The sequence below is a fragment of the Dioscorea cayenensis genome, unplaced genomic scaffold (assembly GCF_009730915.1).
Source record: "Dioscorea cayenensis subsp. rotundata cultivar TDr96_F1 unplaced genomic scaffold, TDr96_F1_v2_PseudoChromosome.rev07_lg8_w22 25.fasta BLBR01001475.1, whole genome shotgun sequence".
NCBI lineage: Eukaryota > Viridiplantae > Streptophyta > Magnoliopsida > Dioscoreales > Dioscoreaceae > Dioscorea > Dioscorea cayenensis.
Genome location: NW_024087866.1, coordinates 3535 through 12027, shown reverse-complemented (window position 1 = coordinate 12027; position 8493 = coordinate 3535). Strand labels below are relative to the sequence as shown.

General features: G+C 46.1%; 1 non-coding gene and 1 pseudogene across 1 annotated transcript; both read right to left on the bottom strand.

The window, feature by feature from the left end:
- Positions 1-417: 417 nt before the first annotated feature.
- Positions 418-2242, bottom strand: LOC120256507 (annotated as a pseudogene).
- A 2355-nt stretch (positions 2243-4597) lies between these two features.
- On the bottom strand, positions 4598-4704 carry LOC120256508. Its single transcript, XR_005535327.1, has one exon. It is a non-coding gene; the product is annotated as a small nucleolar RNA R71 (small nucleolar RNA).
- Between the last annotated feature and the right edge of the window lie 3789 nt (positions 4705-8493).

Here is an 8493-nt window from a genome sequence, read left to right as displayed (position 1 = left end):
CGTATTCACTTCTTGCACATTAGATCACCACACCTTTCCATTTATCATTAGGTTAGAGCAGAGAAGAAGTTAGTACTAGTAGCCCTGTTCCCTGTGGATTCAACTACCCACTCACCGGGGTAATTATTACTTCGACACCCGTGCACTTACGGTTTACACGCATATTCAGACGCGTGTCATCAATAAAGAAGGGAGAAGTCAGTTTCTTCTTCCGAAGAACCGGAAGCGAAGCGCTATACCGGGGTGAGGGGACGGGAAAGGAAACTATTCCGAAGAAAGATATTGGGGTTCCCAATACTTCTCGACGCCCAATGAGATGCGCCAACTCCGAGATGCTTTACTCCTAACCCCACGAAAGTTCCGAGACGGATCTTAACCTGAGTCTCGGTTAAGAATGGCGATGATCTACGTTTCATTTCACACTGTGCACGATTCCATGGATAGTTTCATTCGACATCGTGATGGAGGACATAGCTTATGATCATCGGCTTTGATCATGCCACTAGGTATTTAATTAGGGCATTGCACAATGATCCGAACACTTTGTCGCATCTCTTCGATACGGATATAGTACCGATCATAGCGATCCCCTCGGTACCCTACGGTATGTCGGGGATCCGATTGGTCATGAACATCGTAAGGTCTTTGCTCTTGCGAATCCCAGCATACCCCAGGTTGGGATGGGTAGGCCCACCACTTCACTTTCACTTAGGCCCGGGCCAAGTCAGTGGGGGGACCCTGTCGGGCTCCTTCCCTCCCAAAAAAACAAACTATATGTGGGAGTTTCACTTCATACGGCTCGAATCATTCTCAGATTCCCCGAGAGGCATCCTTTCCCTTTGGGGCACGCAAACGAGCACGGCCGCATGACGAGGGACCTATGACCAATAGAGTCGGACAAAGAGCGTCATCTTTGTTTTTCTTGTGATGGTTGAGGAGTTTCTTTCTCGAGGGGTGCGGGGCGCTCGTGGAGTCCGTGCCTTCCGTACCACCACGGGTCGTTCTTGGGCAGATCCCGCTCCTAAATATAAGAGACGGATAAGGAGAAATGGGCCGGGCCTCTCATATAAATAGGGTTATAGAAAGAGAACCGGGCCACCTATTTTCATTCAACGTTACGGGGAGCCTGATTCGAGTGACGAATTTGGCGAGCTGATCTGCTCTGATCCAGGAGAAAGCCCAGTCAACCACCTTTTCGGTGCAGGTCACGTGACCTACAGCTCGGCCTCCGCTTTTTGAGACTTCCTCTACCTACATCTCTATATGTCCGCAGCACTTCAATATGGAGAAAGATGGGCTTACCATGTTCCACCAATAGCACCTAACCTATGCCGATTTTGGTGGACCGCGCTCCACCCCGGTGAACTCATGCGGTTCCGGCGTGCCCGGAGGCCGAGGCGAATCCGTTCACGGTCCCTACGGACCAACACCATTCGAAGGTAGATGGTCCGCCCGCCTAGAATAGGAATCTTTGACGGGCTTACACACATTCGCTCACTTACGCTGTCCCCCTCGACTCACCCCTAGCCCCGGGGTATGTCGTCTCCAAGGCTTCACACAAAAATCTTCACTGACAACATATGCATGCTTGAGTAGGGTCAGGCAGAACCGTTGTTGCCTAATGGGAACTTCCCCCATATTGCTATCAATGTCTTCACGGCGCACGACCTCTTAACATTACAGCACTAAATCCCAAATCCTTTGCTTGCTGTGCAGTGACAGTACCAATATCCACTAATCATTGTTTCCAGATACGGTTGTCGGTTGACATCTCTTCTAATTCGTCGATACGAGAAGCAAATTGTTGTGTGAAGGAATCAATATCTTGACATAAGCCAAGAGGCAGATCTTGTGCCACTCCACCAGGTCATATAAAACTAGCATGCATCCTGGCTCCCGGGACTCTTTGATAGAATTCCAATAATTTCTCCCGCTCTTCAAAAGCCCAAAGGAATGGAGTTGATGCTCCCACATCCATAGCATGAGTAGTTGAAGCAAGTGAATGATTTGAAATTCGAGTTATTTCACGGAATAACACTCGTATATATTGAGCTCGTAATGGTACCTTGCAATTCGAAAGTCTCTCTACGGTTGAAGAATGAGCGTGTTCTTGGGCCATCATAGAAACATAGATAGGGTCAACTATGGAACGAACAACGAAATTTTACGATAGCTTTTTCGTACACGTTCACTTGCATCACATACACAAGTGCTCTCTGAACCGTGCAATACGGTTACCCATAACACGGCTCTCCCACTGGAGTGACCTTAGCCCTGGGCCATGCTATTCCATGATATTGGAAAAATAGCAGCCTAACAACTTTTTATAATTGATAAACGCCTAAATGTATGTATTTTATATGTATTAATCTTGTATCTTTTGTGAATATGTTAACGAATTGATGCCCGTTTTATGTCTAAATTGGTTATTTCGGTGTTGCAGGTCTTAAATGAGTCAAACAATGCTCAAAAATGCAAATCGGATGAATTCGACATCAAAAACGGCATTTTTGGGGGTCCCGGTACTGTAGCGACACTGTAGCGACACTGTAGCATGTCATTGTTCTTGCTGCGGCCATTTGGCTGGGAGTTTCACGGGCTCCATGCGCCCGCATGGATGCCCGTGAGGTTTGCTGGGAATTCTCAAGTCTCGGTATCGTAGCAAAAACATCGAGGGAAAAGTATCGTAGCAAAAACACCGTAGTCGAGCATCGTAGCACCGCGGGTTTTTGGGCATTTGGTCAGTGAGCTTTCACGGGCTCCATGCGCCCGCATGGAGCCCGCGATGGACCCGACGGGGTATATAAGAAGCTGATTTCTTCTAGGGCAAGAGAGGAGTTTTTTTGGGAGAGTTCTTCAAGCCGATTTTTCACCAGTCTTTGAGAGGCAAGATTACATGTTTTGGAGAAGGGAAATCTAAGGGAGAAGCTCGGATTTGGCTAGATCTTCATCGATCTCTTCTTTGGGAGTTTGTAGACGACGAGGGAAGCCGCCCTCCCATTGCGGGCGTCCGTGGAAGCCTTTCCACCTAGCTTGGCTTGTCTTCCTTCTTCCATTGTTTGAGGGAGTTTTTTTATTATGCCATTTTGTAGTTGTTTGCATGGATTTGTTGCTTGGATTTGTTTGTATGGATGAGTAGACCCCAAGGTCACCGGGATGCCGGGTGAACCTTGGGGTGAACTGTGTATTTGGATGATTTAAGTTTGTTTATTGCAATTGTTGTGTTTTGAGATTCATTCTTGGTGCATTTGATGTGTTGCTTACATGAGAACTCAGTAAAACCAACTGCTAGGGTTGTACTTGGTAGCGTGACCATCGCCCTTGTACTAGACACACCAAGTTTGGAAGGGATTCATGTACGAATACGCCCGTGACCATCGGGTATTCATGCACCCCTCCACCATTAGGGCTAGACCAAGTTGTGTTCCGGCTCTAATTAGGGATTTCCCCACTTGTTAATGCAATCGTATGAGGATTTGATCGGAAGAAATTTCGTGTCAATACTTATACCGGATTAGGGGTCAATGGTCGTGACCATCGGGTTGACCTAATCTAGGAAATCTCTAGGTCCAAACCTTCAATTGCATGACATTCTTAGCATCCTGTGCACTTTAGTAGCCCCTAGGGAATCCGCATCCGTGACCGTTCCTTTCCCCTAATTTTATACCCCTCTCCGTATTTTAGTCTCCAGTTGTAGTTATCTTATTTAAATTAATAGATTAGAGAAACCTTGTGAATCTGTCGGCTAGACAATAAGCGAAGAGAAAGTAAGGGTAGATCCTTGGGCCCAGGGAATACGACCCTCTCGTGCTCGCATGAGAGGTATTACTGACGACTCCGTGCACTTGCGGATCGCACTCATCAAGTTTTTTTGGCGCCGCTGTCGGGGACCCACAAGGAATACTCGGAAAAACTTAGAGTTTATTGATTTAGCCATTTTTTTCTTTTTATTTTGTTCATCCGCTTCTTTTTTTGTACATATATTTCCATTTCACTTGCTCTTATTTTTGTTTTTATTATCTCGTGCTTTTTTTGTCCCGATTATTGGCTCTCAAATATTGTGCGAGGTACCATCTTATGACACGTGCAAATCAAACAAATCTAGTAGAACTCGTCGACTGAAATTGAGAGAGCCTTGCATCAAAGATTGAGAGAGGTGGGTGAGAGTTCGAACATCAAGGAACACGGGTTGAGATTAGTGAACCTTCGATCATGGCGAGAACCAAGGCGTACCTTTGTCCGATTATGAAAGGCCTCGGTTCTTGGTGAGGAATTCGAGTGTGCATGCTCCCACCGTGCTCGGCTAATAACTTTGAAATCAAAGCAAGCACAATTGGGATGATCCAAAAATTGCATACAATTTGATGGGTTAGCTGATGAAGACCCGCATGCGCATTTGTCTCGCTTCCTCCAAATTTGTTCCACCTTCAAGATTAACTCAGTGTCTGATGATGCGATAAGATTGAGATTATTCCCTTTCAGTCTAAGGGGAGCAGCATATCGGTGGCTCACGTCATTGGCACCGGGGTCGATCACCACTTGGAAGGAAATGGTGGACAAATTTCTTGCTAGGTATTTCCCACCAAGCAAAGCGACTAGATTGAGGCAAGAAATTTCTGCATTCCGGCAAGGGGACTCGGAGACACTTTTTGAAGCACACGAGAGATTCAAGGATCTCCTACGGAAGTGCCCCCATCATGGCTTCTCCTCGTGGATGAGAATTCAGATGCTTTGCAATGGTCTGAATTATGCAACTAGACAACTCATCGATGCTGCAGCAGGGGGGTCATTGAGTAATAAAACCCCTGATGATGCTGAAATGTTGATTGAAAACATGGCGAGTAACGAATGCCACTGGGTCTACTAGACGAAACCACCTAAAGGCAGCTGGAATTTATGAGATAGATGACAACACTGCACTAGCCGCTAAGGTGGAGGCCCTAACAAAGAGATTCGATCAGTTTATGTTGGGTTCAAGCTCAAATTCTGGAGCAGTTTTGTCTTGCGAGACTTGTGGGGCGGGGCATGCTACTGTTCAGTGTCCAATTTCAATAGCCTCTGTTGCCCCAGTCGAGACAGTTGATTATGTTGGGGGAGGTCCTCGAGGTCCAGGCAATCCCTATGGAAACACATACAATCAGGGGTGGAGGAATCACCCAAATTTTTCCTGGGGTCAACAACAGCAACCTCGGCCTCAGCAGCCTCAGGGACTTTCACATCAACTTCCGCAGCAGCCCGAGAAGAAGTTCTCCACCGAAGATGTGTTAGCGAGATTCATGATCAGCACTGAGGCAAAATTCGTGAACATCAACAATCAATTCGCTGAAGTGAACACCGTTCTGAGGAATGTTCAGGCCTCCATCCAATCTTTGGAAAACCAAGTTGGGCAACTTGCTAGAGCAAATTCTGAGCGCCCACCGGGTAGCCTCCCTAGTAACACTGAGAATAATCCAAGGGAGCATTTGAAGGCCGTCACCCTCGAGCGGGAAAGCAGGGTTGAAGCACGAGCCAAGGAGGGCTCAAGCATCGAGCATGATGGGGTAGCCGTGCAGGGAAGACCCTATGTCGTCCCGAGAGTTTAGTTGATGGGGGAAAAAGAAAAAGCAAGATGAAGAAACCCTTCAACTACCAACACCGAGGGTACCTGAGTACAAGCCGACTATTCCCTATCCGGCTAGGTTAAAGCAAGATAAAGAGGAGGCCCAGTTCAAGAAATTCCTGAATGTGTTCAAGCAGTTACACATAAATATCCCTCTTGTTGAGGCGTTAACTCAAATGCCCAAGTATGCCAAGTTTATGAAAGACCTGCTCACTAACAAGAGAAAATTGGAGGAATTAGAAAGCAGTTGCATTACCACGGAATTGCTCGGCGATGATTCGGAGGAAGCTCCCTCAGAAAGTTGATCGATCCCGGAGCTTTCATCATTCCATGTGGGATTGGAGAAGGCATGCAAGAGAAGGCGTTAGCGATTCAGGGGCCCGATGATCAATGTGATGCCCTACAAGTCTGTTTTTTTGAAATTGGGGTTAGATGACATGAGGGCCTACAAGGATGACAATACAACTTGCGGATCGGTCTATAAAAGAAACCCCGCGGTGTTGTTGAGGATGTCTTTGGTTAAAGTAGACAAACTCATTATCCCGGTGGATTTTGTTATTCTCGATGTGGATGATGATGTTGAAGTTCCATTGATCCTCGGGCGACCATTTCTTAACACCGCCGGTGCCCTCATTGATGTAAAGGGGGGAAGAATGACATTGAGAGTGGGGGATGAGGAAGTCATTTTTACACTCCCCGTGGCTATGAAACACACCTTGGACCACGATGATCCCCTCTATTTTACCGATGAAACTGATATGATTATTACTGACTGTGTGCAGGAGGTCTTGGCGATTAACCCTCTGGATGAATTCTTAGAAGGAGTGGATGGCGACGAATCTAAGGGGAACAACTCACCTCCCGCACAAGTAAAGCATGTAGGCTTTGTGGGGACATTTCCATGGCCGCGCAATAAAAAGAAATCAACCACCCGGAAAATATGGTGTAAGAAGGACAAGAAACAGAAATTGGGGTTGAATTGTGCATTATCACCACCACGGGAGATTGATCGACTATTCTTCGAGGGGAAGGGTAAATTCCGTGTCTTCTCATGCCTCTCGATGAGTTTCCCATCTTGGAACACTTCTCACGGACTTGGAGGTAAGTCCCCACCATTTGATCCACCCACGAGGGTAAGTATGAAGGTACGTCGAGCTAATGACGTTAAACAAGCGCTTCTTGGGAGGCAACCCAAGTTTTTAAATTCGTCGTCTTTAAATTTTCGTATTTCTTTTAGTTTCTTAGTTGTGGTTGAATGCATATGCTCGTGAAGTTCTCATATTTTTGTTGTCGTGCTCAACTCATGCTTAGGCTTTCTTGTGTAGCTTTGGCCTTGAATTAGTATTGTTTAGTTGTGTTTTATTGTCATCCCGGCGCTTAAATGGTTGTAATTCGTATTTTATTGAGTTTGCAAGAGGAACCATGCCAATTTTTCAATTTTCCAGGTCCATACGGGCTGTATACGGCCCGTATGGACACTTGTGGCATGTTCCGGGGCCTTGTGGCCCTCCTTGCGGCCGCATGGAACCCCTCGCGGGGTGCTTGTGCGCGTGGGCTGAGAGGCTCACGGGCGCCATGCGCCCGCATGGGCGCCCGTGAGGCTCTCGGCCTCAGCCGGCAGCTGGGCTGGGGGCTCACAGGGCGCCATGCGCCCGCATGGGCGCCCGTGAGACCCCCAGGCTGGGTTTTTCCCAGCCCATGCAGGGCGCCATGCGCCCGCATGGATCCCCGCATGGGCTGGGCGGCCCATTAAAGGGAGCTTTGTCTCCCTTCCTCTCTTCTCCTTCTTCTCCTCTTGTTTTTCCTCTCATCTCTCCCTTCACTCTACTTCATTTCTCCACCATTTTTTCTAGTTTTTTCTTCTCTAATCACCTCTCCTCCATCTTGTAAACTTGCTCTTGGGTTTTAATCGAAGTTTTATCAACCTTTTTCGCGGATCTCATCACCTCAAGCCTCCATGCTCTAATTCTAGGTTTTGCTTCAAACTTGGGTTTCATTGTGTTTTCATTGTATTTTTTATGCTTGAATGATATATTTGGTTGTTATGATGTGGTGGTTGCCCAATTCTTTGAGTTTTTTTCCTTCATTTTGTAAATTTTTGGGAAGCTTGATGTGTAGGAGAAACTCTTGCAAAAATTTTTCATGAGTACTGTAGCAATGGCTGAAATTTTCATTCTTTACATTAAAAATTGTTGTGCTTTCAATTTTTCCCTTAATTCCATGATGATATAGTTATCTCCTATGATTGTATTCATAATAATATTGGTTTGATCACTTGTCTTTTTGTGGTATAGGGTATGCCGATCAAGCGAGTTTTATCAAAAGCGGTCACGACACGATCGCGGCATCACGTGGAGTGCCATCCTTTGCCTTACCACAACATAGGGGACTTCTCACGGATTGTTGCCTCTTCTCCTTTGCCCTTTGCTAGCATTGATCGCACTTTCACTGAACACTCTTCATCAAACAAATGGGGCAGTCTCTTTACCCTTCCCTTTTTCATGCTTTATTTAATTTTTTTATGAATTCTCCACCATGTTACTGCTGATTAGTGTACATTGAGGGGCAATGTACGATTCTAGGTGTGGGGATGGGTTATTTGCATGCTTACTTCACCGATGATAGCTATGATATTTTGTTAGGAACCTCCGGCTTGAATGAATGATAGTAATGAGTTGTAAGGTTATTTGTGCTATAAGGAAGTCGTGTTTTTTTCTTTCTAGTGCTTTCTTCACGAGCTTTGACACGGTGTTTCTACCCTCGTTTGACCTCGCTAACCTTTGCTTTGATTTAAAGTGTTAGAATGGTAAATTCATCCCTCAATGGTCTTTTTAAGAGCTTTTTGGTTCTTTTTGTTCATTTTGCTTTATCCCTAAGTGAAGTTTTTGCATGAA